Source organism: Glycine soja, chromosome 19 (genome assembly GCF_004193775.1).
Source record: "Glycine soja cultivar W05 chromosome 19, ASM419377v2, whole genome shotgun sequence".
Classification (NCBI taxonomy): Eukaryota; Viridiplantae; Streptophyta; class Magnoliopsida; order Fabales; family Fabaceae; genus Glycine; species Glycine soja.
In genome coordinates this window covers 6,371,490-6,385,219 of record NC_041020.1, presented here as the reverse complement: position 1 = coordinate 6,385,219, position 13,730 = coordinate 6,371,490, and the positions used below count along the sequence as shown (strand labels likewise).

At 34.5% G+C, this 13,730-nt stretch overlaps 1 pseudogene; it reads right to left on the bottom strand.

The window, feature by feature from the left end:
* Positions 1–633: 633 nt before the first annotated feature.
* LOC114398530 lies at positions 634–12,153 on the bottom strand (annotated as a pseudogene).
* Positions 12,154–13,730: the final 1,577 nt, after the last annotated feature.

Sequence of the window (13,730 nt, the reverse complement as noted above, 5' to 3'; positions counted from 1 at the left end):
CAATGTCAATGTGTATCATAAGCAACGAGATTCAGCAAGAGTCAAGAGAATCAACTAAGGGATTAAACATTGAAAGCATCTTGAAATTACATATAATTTACTTGAACCTCAAAAATAAAAAAATAAAAAAATTAGCAAAAACATGCCAGGCTTTTTCAGTAACATTAGATCAAGGGTGACAAACAAAAAGAACCTTTTGTAGCTAAAGCTCACTCACCTTTAGGTCCCCACGACGGTTGCGGCGGAGGCGATGGAGCATATTACTCTTCATCACGTCTTCTCTTGTTCTTCTGGCAACATATGCAGAGAATGCTCAACTCAAGAAGAACCGCCACAACCCCAACGACAGTTCTTCTTGCTAACATAGGCATGGTAACAAATCATTTACCTCTCTTCTATATGTATATAATCTTTCTATGAATGACCTATAAACACCACCATTGTCGCCTTGGATCCATGCCTGCTTCAAAATAATCAGTTAGATTTTGAAAATCAAAATGTCCTAGATTGTTGTCATGTTGTGACAAATTGGTGCATGCAGCTGTGAGTGTGGATGTATTAGAAATCACACACAAATGAATTAACATGAAAAAAGTGTTTTATTACCTTTATTTTGCCTATAAAATTTATGTCTTATGCAAGTTCAACAGGCTCATTCTGAGGTGCTTGCCCATTCTCCAATGGAAGAATGATTTTATATTTCTTTGGCATGAAGGCATTGAATCCCATAAGTAAATCATCATGTCCTTTAAATAGTTGCTTCACTCTTTTTGCGACACTCACTGTATCAATCCTACAAATGTGCAAAGAGAAGAGACATAAAATAAATTTCTGCTAACTAAATCAGGATTCCTTTTCCAATAAAATACAACAATAAATTAGACACAAATGCTTTTTTATCAACACAGTAACAAATATCTCCTTTAACACTATCTTTGCAATGATACTAATTATAAACTTTCACACTAATTAATATGCTATATATTTATCACACTAACATATAGGTGCTGGGGAAAGATTTTAACATTAGCCAACTATATTTTCACCTTAACATTTTAAGATAGTGTATATACATAGTTAACAATGTTTAGTGGCAGTAATGGCTAAACCAGTATTGTTTTCCATGGCAAAATTCCTCCTCCACATCACCCTTGCTGTGAATCCACCACAACAGATTAGTCATTGAGTTGCCATCATCAAAAACTTTCAGGCCTCTTACCTTTTGAAGTGCACTTTCTTTATCATAAGTTCCTTCCATGGCATAGATAAACCCTTTTCACCCTTCTTCAACACCTTTCCTGTTCAAATTGGGCAATGTCCACTCTACAAGCTCCTTAACATAACCAACATCTGTTAACAAGGCCTCAGTAATAGAAGACAATGGTAAAACATAAATACCAATCCTGCACTCTCTCCACTGAACAGGAGCAAACCACAGTCCACTACCTCTCTTGTTAGACCAAAGAACACTCACCAACTTGTTATTTTTGGTAAAATCTTCCTGATAGAATTTATGTTCCTTTCCCACATGCCACCACATTTGAGCTGCATGAATTTCCAATGCTGCAAGTGTTGATCTGGTGGCAATAAGTTGAGTGTCACGGTATGCCAGACCCATCAATGTTGCAAAATAATATGCATTGTTTGAACGTGAGCATCAGTAGCTTTGATTTTTTTTTTTTGTCTCACGTTTAATTTATTTACCAAGTTTTAAGGAGTTTTGTTGTTAGGTTGTTTGACTGTTATGTACCAGTCATTTAGTGGCTTAAGCATAGTTGCTGAAGTTTAGCTAGTTAGTTGCTATTTTCTCTGCCTTTCAGTTTTAACTCGATCCATTTAAGCAATATCTGATGCAATCAATAAATGTGCATTTTTTCGTTTAAGAATATTTGGTTCTCCTCTTCTTTAATATATCTCCAACAAACTGGTATCAGGAGCTATTTTCTCAAGGGATTTGTGAGTAATCCAACAACAAATCTTACCTTGATTCAATCCATAACATGGATTCTAAAACACCCTTTACAGCATTAGTGCCACCAGTGTTTAAGTGTAAAAATTATAAATTATGGGCAACTAGGATGAAAGCCCACCTCGAAGCAAATGATATCTGGGAAGTTGTTGAGGAAGACTATGAAGTTCCTTCCTTAACAGATAACCCAACCATGGCTCAGTTGAAGAGTCATACTTTAAAGAAATCAAGGAAGTCGAAGGCAAAAGCTACATTATTTGTCGCTATTTCAGAAGAGATTTTTACTAGAATCATGCACCAAAACTCAACATTTGAAGTTTGGAATTTCCTTATAACTGAATATGAAGGAGATGACAAAGTTAAAGGTATGCAAGTGCTCAATCTAATTCGTGTGTTCGACATGCATCGAATGAAGGAGTCAGAGACAATCAATAAGTACATAGATAAGCTTCTTAGCATTGCTAACCAAATAAGGTTGCTTGGTTTTGAATTTTCTGATTCTAGAATTGTTCAGAAAATACTTGTAACCCTTCCTAAAAGATTTGATGCTATTGTATCTGCCATGGAGAATAGCAAAGATCTATCAAAAATCACCTTGGTCGAACTAAACAATGCTTTACAGGCTTAAGAACAAAGGAGATTGATAAGAAGTGAAGATTATGTGGAAGGAGCATTGAAGGCTAAGTTACAAATCAATCAAGGAGAGAAAGACAAAAGGATGAGTTTTAAGAACAATTTCAACCCAAGTGTTATAGCTAGCGAAAAAAAGAAGGACTTTCCTCCTTGCAAACATTGTAACAAGAAGGGTCATCCTCCTTTAAAATGTTGGAGAAGACATGATGTAAAGTGTGGGAAGTGCAATAAACTTGGTCACCATGAAAGAATATGCAAAAGAAATTCTCAACGGAAGCACGATGCCCAAGTAGTAAGCGAACAAGAGGAAGAGTAGTAATTGTTCATAGCATCTTGCTTTACAAGCAGCAGTTGAAGCTCTAGTGACTATTGGCTTGTAGACAGTGGTTGTACTAATCACATGACCAATAATGAAGAAATTTTTAGAGATTTGGACAAGTCACAAGTATCCAGAGTCATAATTGGCAATTGCGATTACATTACTGTCAAGGGGAAGGGAACTGTTTTTATAGAGAGTAGCACAGGTACAAAACAAATTTCTGATGTTTTGTATGTACCTGACATTGATAAGAATTTACTGAGTGTTGGGCAGCTACTTGAGAAGAGATTCAAAGTCTTCTTTGAGAACAAGTAATGCACGATCAAGGATCCATATGACAATAAGGTCATAAGAATTAAAATGAGAGGCAAGAGTTTCTCACTTGACCCAATGGAGGAGGAGCAAGCAGCTAATACTACTGCTATGACCAACACAGAGACTTGGCATAAGAGGCTAGGTCATTTTCATCACACAAAAATTTTGAATATGCAAAAGAAAGAGTTAGTTCATGACTTGCCCCATATTGAGTCCAATCTACCAAGCTGCAAGGCATGTCATTTTGGCAAACAAGCAAAGCTTTCTTTCCAAAAAGGATCTTGGAGAGCTAACATGAAGCTGCAACTCATTCATACAGATGTTGTCGGACCTCATAAAACTCCTTCACTTAATAGGAGTAAATATTACATTGTTTTTATTGATGATTATACAAGGATGTGTTGTATCTATTTTCTCGGGTTCAAGTCAAAGGTTGCAGGTGTGTTCTTATAATTTAAGAACTGGATTGAGAACCAAAGTGGCTTTAGAATTCAAGTTTTGAGGTCAGATAACGGCAAGGAATACACCTCAAATTAATTTGATAAATTATGTAAGTAGGCCGGAATTGAGCATCAACTTATAGCCCTATACACTCCACAACAAAATGGGGTTAGTGAGTGGAAAAATAGAACCATCATGGAGATGGATAAATGTTTGCTTCATGAGAAGGAACATCCCAAAGAATATTGGGCGGAGGCAGCAAATACTACTATATTTTTGTTGAACAGACTTCCCACAAAAGCAATTGATGGGAAGACTCCTTTTGAGGCCTAGTATGGCTTTAAGCCACAATTAAAAAATCTGAAAGTTTTCAGTTGTTTGTGTTTTACTAATGTACCACAGGTTAAGCGAGAAAAGTTGCACAAAAGAGCGGAGCTCGACATATTTATCGGGTATAGCCTAACATCTAAAGCTTATAGAATTTTTCAACCTGACACAAGAAAAATTCTAATAAGTAGGGATGTAAGCTTCATGGAGAATGAGAAGTGGAGCTGGAATGATGAAAAAAATCAGCAAACTGATGATTTGAATCAAGAAAAGTTAGTTGATCATCCTCCTTTATGCGGCACTAGATTACTTGCTAACATATATCAAAGGTGTAATGTTGTTGTGCTTGAACCAGCAGGATATCAGGAAGCAGAAAAACATCCTAAATGAAGGGATGGTATGCAGAAAGAGCTTGCAATGATCGAAAAAAATCAGACTTGGGAATTAGTTGAAAGACATCAACATCAGAAGGTGATTGGAGTAAAGTGGGTGTTCAGAAAAAAGGAGAATGTAGATGGCTTAATTAACAAATATAAAGCAAGGTTAGTGGTAAAAGGGTATGCTCAAGTTTTTGGAGTAGATTATTTTGATACTTTTGTTCCAGTTGCAAGGATAGATACAATCAGAATGTTACTAGCCATTGCAGCACAAAAGCAATGGAAGATTTATTAGCTTGATGTCAAGTCAGCCTCCTGAAATGGCTTCCTAAAGGAAGAAATTTATGTTGAGCAACCTGAAGGCTTTGCTGCAAAAGGAGATGAAGACAATGTGTATCTATTAAAGAATGCATTGTACGGCTTGATGCAGGCTCCAAGAGCCTGGTATAGCAGAACTGACGAATACCTACTGAAACTAGGCTTTGTTAAAAGCTTTAGTGAGTCTACTTTATATGTTAAAGGTGACAATGATAATATTTTTGTGGTATCCTTATATGTGGATGATCTCTTAATCACTGGCAGCAACATTGAGCTTATTCAACAATTCAAAGAAGACATGATGCGAGTCTTTGAGATGACTGATCTTAGAGAAATGTCTTATTTCCTTGGAATAGAAATCAAGCAGAGACAAAATTAAATATTCATCTATCAACAAAAGTATGCAAAGGAGATTCTAAAAATGTTCTGCATGGATAACTATAAGAGTATGAGCACTCCTACGTGTCAAAAAGAGAAGTTGTGCAAGGATGATGGAAAAGCTAAAGTGGATGAGTCCGAATATAGAAGCTTGGTTGGCTGCTTGATGTATCTAACAGCAATAAGGCCAAATATTATGTATGATGTAAGTGTTCTTTCAAGATTTATGAGTTATGCTAATGAGTATCATCTTAGAGCTGCAAAAAGATTTCTCAGATATGTCAAGTGAACTGTAAGCTTTGGTGTTAAGTTTTGTCTAACACCAAGCTTCGAGTTGCAAGGTTATTCTGATAGTGATTGGGTCGGGTCTTTAGATGACATGAAAAGAACTTTTAGTTTCTATTTCAACTTTGGATCCAAAATATTTACTTGGAGTTCAAAGAAGCAAGAAATTGTGGCTCAATTAACAGTCGAAGCAGAGTTCATCGCTGCAACAGCATTTGTTAATCATGCTTTATGGGTGAGAAAATTTTTAAATGATTTGCACTTAGAGCAAAAAACGATTACCAAAGTCATGGTTGATAATCAAACAGCTATAGCTATCTCAAACGATCCAATTTTTCATGGCAAGACCAAGCATTTCAGCATCAAACTACTCTTCATTAGAGATATTCAGAAAGATGGTGCAGTTAGACTGAAGTATTACAACACTGAAGATCAACTGGCAAACATATTTAGAAAGCCTCTTGCAAAAAGCAGGTTTAAAGATTTAAGAGAAAGACTTGGAATTCGCACCTACTGATGCAAGGAGGAGTGTTTGAACATGTGCATCAGTAGCTTTGATTTTTTTTTGTCTCACGTTTAATTTATTTACCAAGTTTGAAGGATTTTGTTGTTAGGTTGTTTGACTGTTATGTACCAATCATTTAGTGGCTTAAGCTTAGTTGTTGAAGTTTAGTTAATTAGTTGTTATTTTCTCTGTCTTTCAGTTTTAACTAAATCTAGTTAAGCAATATCTGATGCAATCAATAAATGTGCATTTTGTTGTTTAAGAATATTCAGATCTCCTCTTCTTTAGTACTCTTCTGATTTCTTCCATCTGCAAATTCACTAGTACTCTTCTAATATATCTCCAACATGCATTCACAGCTTCACTAGTACTCTTCTGATTTCTTCCATCTGCAATGCAAATTCAGTTAACCCTCTGGCCCACAAGTGCAATTTATAGAGATAAAAACACCTCAATCGCGTGTAGTTAGAGTTCGATCTTCTTTTGAAGTTCATGAGATCTGCTACAAGTGAATAAAATAGGCTTGAGGCTTGTACTTCCTTCCCCAATCTTTGCAAGCATGGCAATTCCATAAAGGAAGTACCCCAAATTGTAATGATTATTATAAACACCAAACCCAAAGGATGTTGTTGTTATTCCCAAAGGATTCAAACCATCCACATCTTCAGAAAGCGTTGAAAAAATATCCTCTTGGAATTCCTCTCTGATACCTCCTGTGGAATGCCAAGTAACCGAAACCGGATTGGTTTTCAACAGCCACGAGTCTCCAACAAGACCATCAATGCTTCTATATTTTAAATCATGCAACACAGTCACACCACAATCACTATCATTCAAAAGCTGAAGGTGAAGAAGGTGGGCTAGCATTAGCAACTCCCCCCACCCTTTCTTTTCCCATTTATACTCCACACATAATGGCTTTGTGAATGCTGCATCTCTAGACACAAGATAACAAGAGCAGAACCTATTGAGAATTACCTCATACTTGGGGTCAGAATCAGGCAACACCGTTATCCTAATTATTCCAGAAAATTCAGTAGAAGCAATCTCAAAAAGGCTATGGTTTAAACTAATAGGGGAGGAAGTATGAATGAGCCATGTTTGGCCATTGTTGAGCTGCAAGGTGTGTTTGGTGAGGGAGTTATTGGATGAGAGAGAAAGAATGAAATGCATGGTAGTGATTGATAGCGTGAGATATGTCACTGATGTTGCCACAAAAGGGCTTCCCCTAACAAGAAAGAACCTGAGGTTTGAAGAGGGAATGCCCAAAGTGACACTAAGATCACTTAAGGAAGAGATTACATGCTTTGTCTAACACATTGTTTTTCATAAAATAAATTAAAAGAAATTTTATTTAAAAATAAATAGATTTTTAAAAAAATAATGACATTTTTACAATTAAATAAATAAGAAGAAATAGTTTTATTAATTAAAATAATGGTTTTAAGATAAATAAAATAAATATGTATTTTTACAAAATAAAAAACATGTTTTATTTATTTATCTATTTAATAGGGAGTAAAATAAAGCTATCTTTTTATGAAATATATAAAAAAAGAGTAAATAGTAGAGTCGGAACCCTAGCTATAAATAGAGAAATATTAGGTTAGTTTTTACAATTATGATACATTTTTACGCCCTTTTTTAATCCCAAATTCATTGTCATTCTCCTTCTCATAAAATCCTCTTTTTTCTGCATATACTCAAACATGTCTCAATAAGACTACGATTACAGACTTATTAATCGTTGGATCATCTTGAGATTTGAACAGCACCTTCGAAAATCATTTTCAAATATTTTCACCGTTGGGATTTGTGAAAGAATGTTTGTAGAGAAAAAAATTCCCCTTGCACAGAGACAGTGAAATTGAGGCTTCAATCTCTTCTTCTTATTCTCTCTAACGCTTGAAAATCCTAACAAAACAACTAGAGGAAAAACTTGAGAAATCTTAGGGAACCGCTAGAGACGTTGTTATCGCTATCAGACTACACACGTGAGTCCACTTAGAGGTAAATGATAAGTTTATTGCAATTAGGGTTAGAATGAACATGTGTAAGGATCCTTAGATTATCAAATTTGGGTTTATATTGGGATTTTTATTGTATTTTAATTCTGCTTTTATGATTATAATCTCAAAATTGTTATGTTTGATGGTTAATTGATGCCCTAATGCAAATTGGTTGATAAAATTGAGTGTTCTTGGTGTTTTCGTGTTTTTGAACCTATGATTTTGATTTCTTTGATTTTGATATGATTATGTGAAATTTTTTGAGGGGTTTTACTCCCCATGTTGTGAGAAGCATTTTTGTATAATTCATTTGTGTTTTGGACAAGATTTTTTAGATTAGCATGAGAATTAGATTTTTGGAAACGTTATTTGTCATGTTTTTTGTTTCATAAGCCTATTCGTGTTGATGATTATAACATGTATATATGTACATGAATTGTTAAAATAAATTAGGAATTAATAGTTCAAATAATAAAATTAAATTGAAGGAAATTAATATATTATGATTCAACGACAAATACTTTCAATGCATTTTTAGTTTAATTATTTATTAACTCTTTTTAATTGAAAATAATATAGTTCGATTTAATATATAGATGTTTTGTACCATGTCAATATTAATATTGTGTGATGTTTATATGATTCATGAGATGTGATAACATGTTACATTGGGATTATAACATTGTGATTGAGATTAGGTGTATGTGATAAATTGAGTATGTGTTAAATTATAAGATACATATGTATTGAGATTTTGTACACATTGAGTTGTGAGCTATGAACTGTACAATCCTACAACTGTAAGACCCTTTAAGGGCAATGAGTATTGTGATGGGATCCACTATAGGAATTCGACGAGTTGAATCACTTTGAGACGCGACGAGTTAAAATGATTTTGAAAATAATTGAGTAATTGTGTGTATTACATAGTTCAAGCTTCAATGGTACATATATGATTTTAAATGCCTATTTTAATGAGATGAATAGTCATATCAACATAACATATTAATATTATTACTGTGTGATATGTATATGATGCATGAGGCTTGATAATATGATGTCTTGGGATTATGAAAGTATGATGAACTATGTGTAAGTGACAAGTTAAGTATGTGTTAAATCGTGAGATCACACATGTATTGAGATGTTGTGTGCATTGTATTATGAGCTATAAATTATATAATCACACGATTGTAAGACCCTTTAAGAGTGATGAGTATTGTGATGGGATCCACTATGGGAACCCGATGAGTTGAATCACTTTGAGGCGCAACAAGTCAAAATTATTTTGAGAATAATTGAGGAGTTGTGTATTTTGTATAGTTCATAGATAGAGTCTACGTGTTAAAATGTTTTCTGGGTTGGACCTGAATCAAGAGGGAAAGGCCCTGATGAACTCTTCAAAGTCTAGGCCTTGGAGGTAAATATTCAGTTTGAGTGCTTCTTTAAGCATATGTCGATCTCATATGGTTGGAGCATTCTCACAAAACAGCGTGACCCTGACTAATCTCCCTATGATTTTACCTAGTGAGAGTGACTTAACTTACCAATGTGTGCTATTTCTTGTCATGTACTCCTAGGCGTCCGACAAGGTTTTTCACTAACATGGTACCACATTGCATATAGGATTGAGTCTTAGTGTATCTGTTGCATAACGCCTGTGTAATGATCATTATGACTTGTTATGTGATGCTGTGTAATGAATTGTGTAAGTGTGAGATGAGGTATTGTATTTGATATGTCTTGTCTTGAATATGTGATTAATCGTGAAGGTGAGGAATGTGATTTGTGATTAAATTCTAGGACAAGTGATGTTACGTGTTGAGTTTTGAAATTATGCGAACTATGCCAAAGTTGAGCCTTGTTATACCTATATTGTTGTTATAATTATATTATTGTTATATTTATATCATACATGTATGTTTCGTTTATCTCTATTCGTTGAGGAATGTGATGACTCACTCCCCGTGTGTTGTTTGTATTTGGATTTTGTGATGATCTCGAACCTTGTGTTCGTGAAAGCATATGGCTAGATGGATTGCTTTAAGGAATTTCGTGCTAAAGAACGCCAGGACACAATACTCTGATAGGATGTGATATTAGGGCATGAGTTTCTGTTTTGATTGCATGATGTTTCGAACATGTTATTTTACTTTATTTTATTGTGTTGCTTAACTTGAGTTTGTGGAAGCAAAGCTTTCCAAGTTTATTTTGATGATGCCAAAGACTCAAGTCAAGAATCAAGAGTCAAACAAGTTTCAAGAATCAAAGAGTTGTTCAATCAAGAATCAAGATTCAAGTGAAGATTCAAGAGAAGACTCAAGATATGTAAGAACTTCAAGAAAAGCATCAAGATAAGTATAAAAAGATTTTTTTTCAAAAAAAAAGATTGAATAGCACAATTTGTCCAAAAGAATTTTTCAAAGAAAAATCTTTTACCAGAGTTTTTGCTCTCTGGTAATCAATTACCAGAAGGCAGTAATCGATTACCAAAAGCCCAAACAGTTTTATAATTGTTTTACAAAGTAGTAATCGATTACCATGGGCATGTAATCGATTACCAATATTTTTGAACATTGGATTTCAAATTTATGGAGTCACAACTTGTGATAAAACATTTTCAAACTTGTGTAATCGATTACACAACATTTGTAAATGTTGGTTTCAAATCTAAACATGAAGAGTCACATCTGTTGATGTGTAATCGATTACACTATAATGGTAATCAATTACCAGTGACTGTTTTCGAAAAATAAATTGCCAAAAGTCACAATTTTTAAAGTGACTAGTTTTCAAGAAAGTCATAACTTTTAAAGTGACCAGTTTTGAAGAAATTGCCAAGAGTCACAACTTTTAACTTGGTTTTTCAAGAGCCATCAAATGGCTATAAATATGTGACCATGGCACGAATTTAAAAAAAAAAGATTTCATTCAATTATTCTCAACATCTTTCTAAGAGTTTTTGTTCAATACTTGCTTTGTCAAGAAAAGTTCATTTGGCAAAAACTTGTGCTTATTCTATTTTCTTCTTCTTTCCTTTTCCATCTTGCCAAAAGAATTCAAAGAACTAACCGTCTGAGAATTCTTTTGATTCCCCAAACAAAGAATTCAAAGAACTAACCGTCTGAGAATTCTTTGCCCAAACGCTGAATTCAAAGAACTAACCATCTAAGAATTATGTGTAAGAAGCAGGTAGCTTCTTGGTTGTAATAGTGAACACAAGGGAGGGTACATCCTTTGTGGTTCGCTTCAAGTAGAGGGTACATCTACTTGATTGTTCAAAGAGAACAAGGAAGGGTACATCCTTTGTGGCTCTTTGCTTGTAAAGGATTTTAGAAGGTTGTTGGAAATCTCAAGAACCATGGTTTGCTTGGGGACTGAATGTAGGCACGGGTCGTTGTCGAACCAGTGTAAAACTTGTGTTTGCTTTCCTCTTCCCTACGCTCTTTACTTTTCCGCTGTGCATTTTTTATTTCCACTTTACTTTTGTCTAAGTTATTGTTTCTATTCTTTACTTTCTCATAACTTAGTAGTAAAGCCTAATTGAATCTAATAACATTAAGAAGGATAAATTTTTAATTAGTCAAGACACGTTCATAATTAATTCAACCCTCCCCCCCCTTCTTAATTATTCCGAGGCCACTTGTTCCAATAGAGTTCTTTTGTAAACTTGAATGGCCTTGTTTTATGCAAGAAATGTTTCTGAGAAGTTTTATTTGCAGTGAAATGAATGTGGACCTTTTACCCACATGGATTTACTTACAATTTTATTGAATAAAATTGATTTAACTAGATTTCGTGTTTTATATGTTTTTCCCATTTATATGCATGTTGGGGTACAGAGTGTCACACTTTGCGTGTGCATATGGGGTGGTTTTTCTCTCCAAGGAAGAGATGGTGATGTCAGGGTTGAGAATCTATGTTATGAAGGAAGAGTTAAAGGTAAGAGAAGGGTAAGAGAGAGAAAGGGAGATTTGATGAGGTAAGGGTGAATGTATTCTGGTGTGTCTCCATTTTGGAGAACATAATTTTGGAAAAAAAGAGTTTGTAAGGAGTGGAGAAGATAGAAGGTTTGTAGAAAAGAAAGTACAAGGATCGGGGAGAACTATGGATGAGTTTGAGGGTAGACAAGAGGAGCATTTGGTTGCTTAGGAAGAAGAGGAGGTGATGGAGCTAACGACAATGGTGATGGTGGTGGTGATGGAGACGTAGATGGAGGAAGTGGTGGAGCAAGAGGTGAAGGCGGACGTTGAGGTAGAGGTGGAGATGATGGTCATGGTCGTGGTCGTGGTCGATTTTTGAAGGGTCTTTTAATTTCTCTTTCAATCTTTTTTCCAAGTTTCTTAAACATGGTGAGTTTGGATTTAGATTTGGATGTGGATATACCAAGTTTCTTAAACATGGTGAGTTTGGATTTAGATTTGGATGTGGATATAGTGGATGCTTAGTTGGATGGAAATAGAAAGGTTTGCTTACTGTGCTTTATATAAGAGAGAAAATTGAAGCTGAAAAGAAAAGTAAGGAATTTGGAAATGTCTGGAGAAAGGAATTGTTCAAAGAAAATGAAGGGGTTTTATGAGTGTACATTATGCTATAGAAACAGAAAAATGTCAAAAAGAAGAAACGATGCCATTCCTTGGCTTGGGTGGGGAAAAAGGGGTAAGGATCACTGAAAGATACTTTAAGGTTTCTGTGCTTGAATGTGCAAGGAAAAGATGGCATGACTAGGTTGTTTGGCATTTGATATTTCACCTTGCATCTTTTCTGTACCTTGTTCAAACAATATTTTATTCCCCTTAAAAAGGTCATTTTTATTCAAGTTTATGTACAAGTTATACCTTTAGCATCTTAATGGAGTTGTTTAACTCACTTTTAGTAGATCCTATAATGTCACATAAAATTAAGAACTTCAACAAATTCTCTCTAATGGTGCATGCAATATCTCAGAACTTAAAAATGAGTCCTATATATAATTATTTCACAATTCTTAAGAAATTAATGTTGATACAATTTTGTTTTTGAAACGTGAGTTTGCGAGATTTATTTTCCTATACAATAAAGTTATTCATCTTCTATGTTCCCAAGAGATAAATTGGCTTCACAGTTGGTTTTTCTTCTTCACCCTACAATGTCATTCCTGACTAAGAAGAGTTAAATTAAAAAACAAAGATTTTCATCACTTTACACTAAGATAATTGATAAAGTTTATGTATTACTTTCCAAAATGAAATTACATTGTCACATTAACTCCATTTTTAACACCAAGCAACAGTTTCTTGTGTCAGAAATTCATTTATGCAAATTTGACTCTTGGTGAAGTAGCCTAAGCGATCTCAATAATGTGAATCTACTCCAACCTTGGACTACATGCTAAAGCAGTAATCAGTAGGAAAATGGAAAAGGCTCAGAAAAAGCATAGAGCTTCAAAAGACTTGAGGAGAAAGTAAGTGTAAGTTAATTGCAGAAAGCTGTCAGACGAGGCAGTTAAAAGGCACATGTTGCATCACATGGAGCTGTGTATCTATGAATAAATCCACTTACAATAAAGGTTTCAAGTTTAATCTTGTAAAAAGATATCTCAACAACAACAAAATCTTATCCTACTAAGTAAAGTCAGCTACATAAATCACACAATCGACACAACTCAATACAGTTAAAAACCGAAGTATTGTATAAGGGTATGAATTAAATTCAAATTAATTAACTGGTGTAGTGAGGCTAAATAGCTGTTTAGGTAGAGTATTTCAAAAGAGTTGTCTTAATCATACCATACTTTCCTATAACATTATTTTCTTTTTCCTTTAATATCTTTCCATCAGATCGATTATCTTATCCCACAATGTTTCTCTTCTCT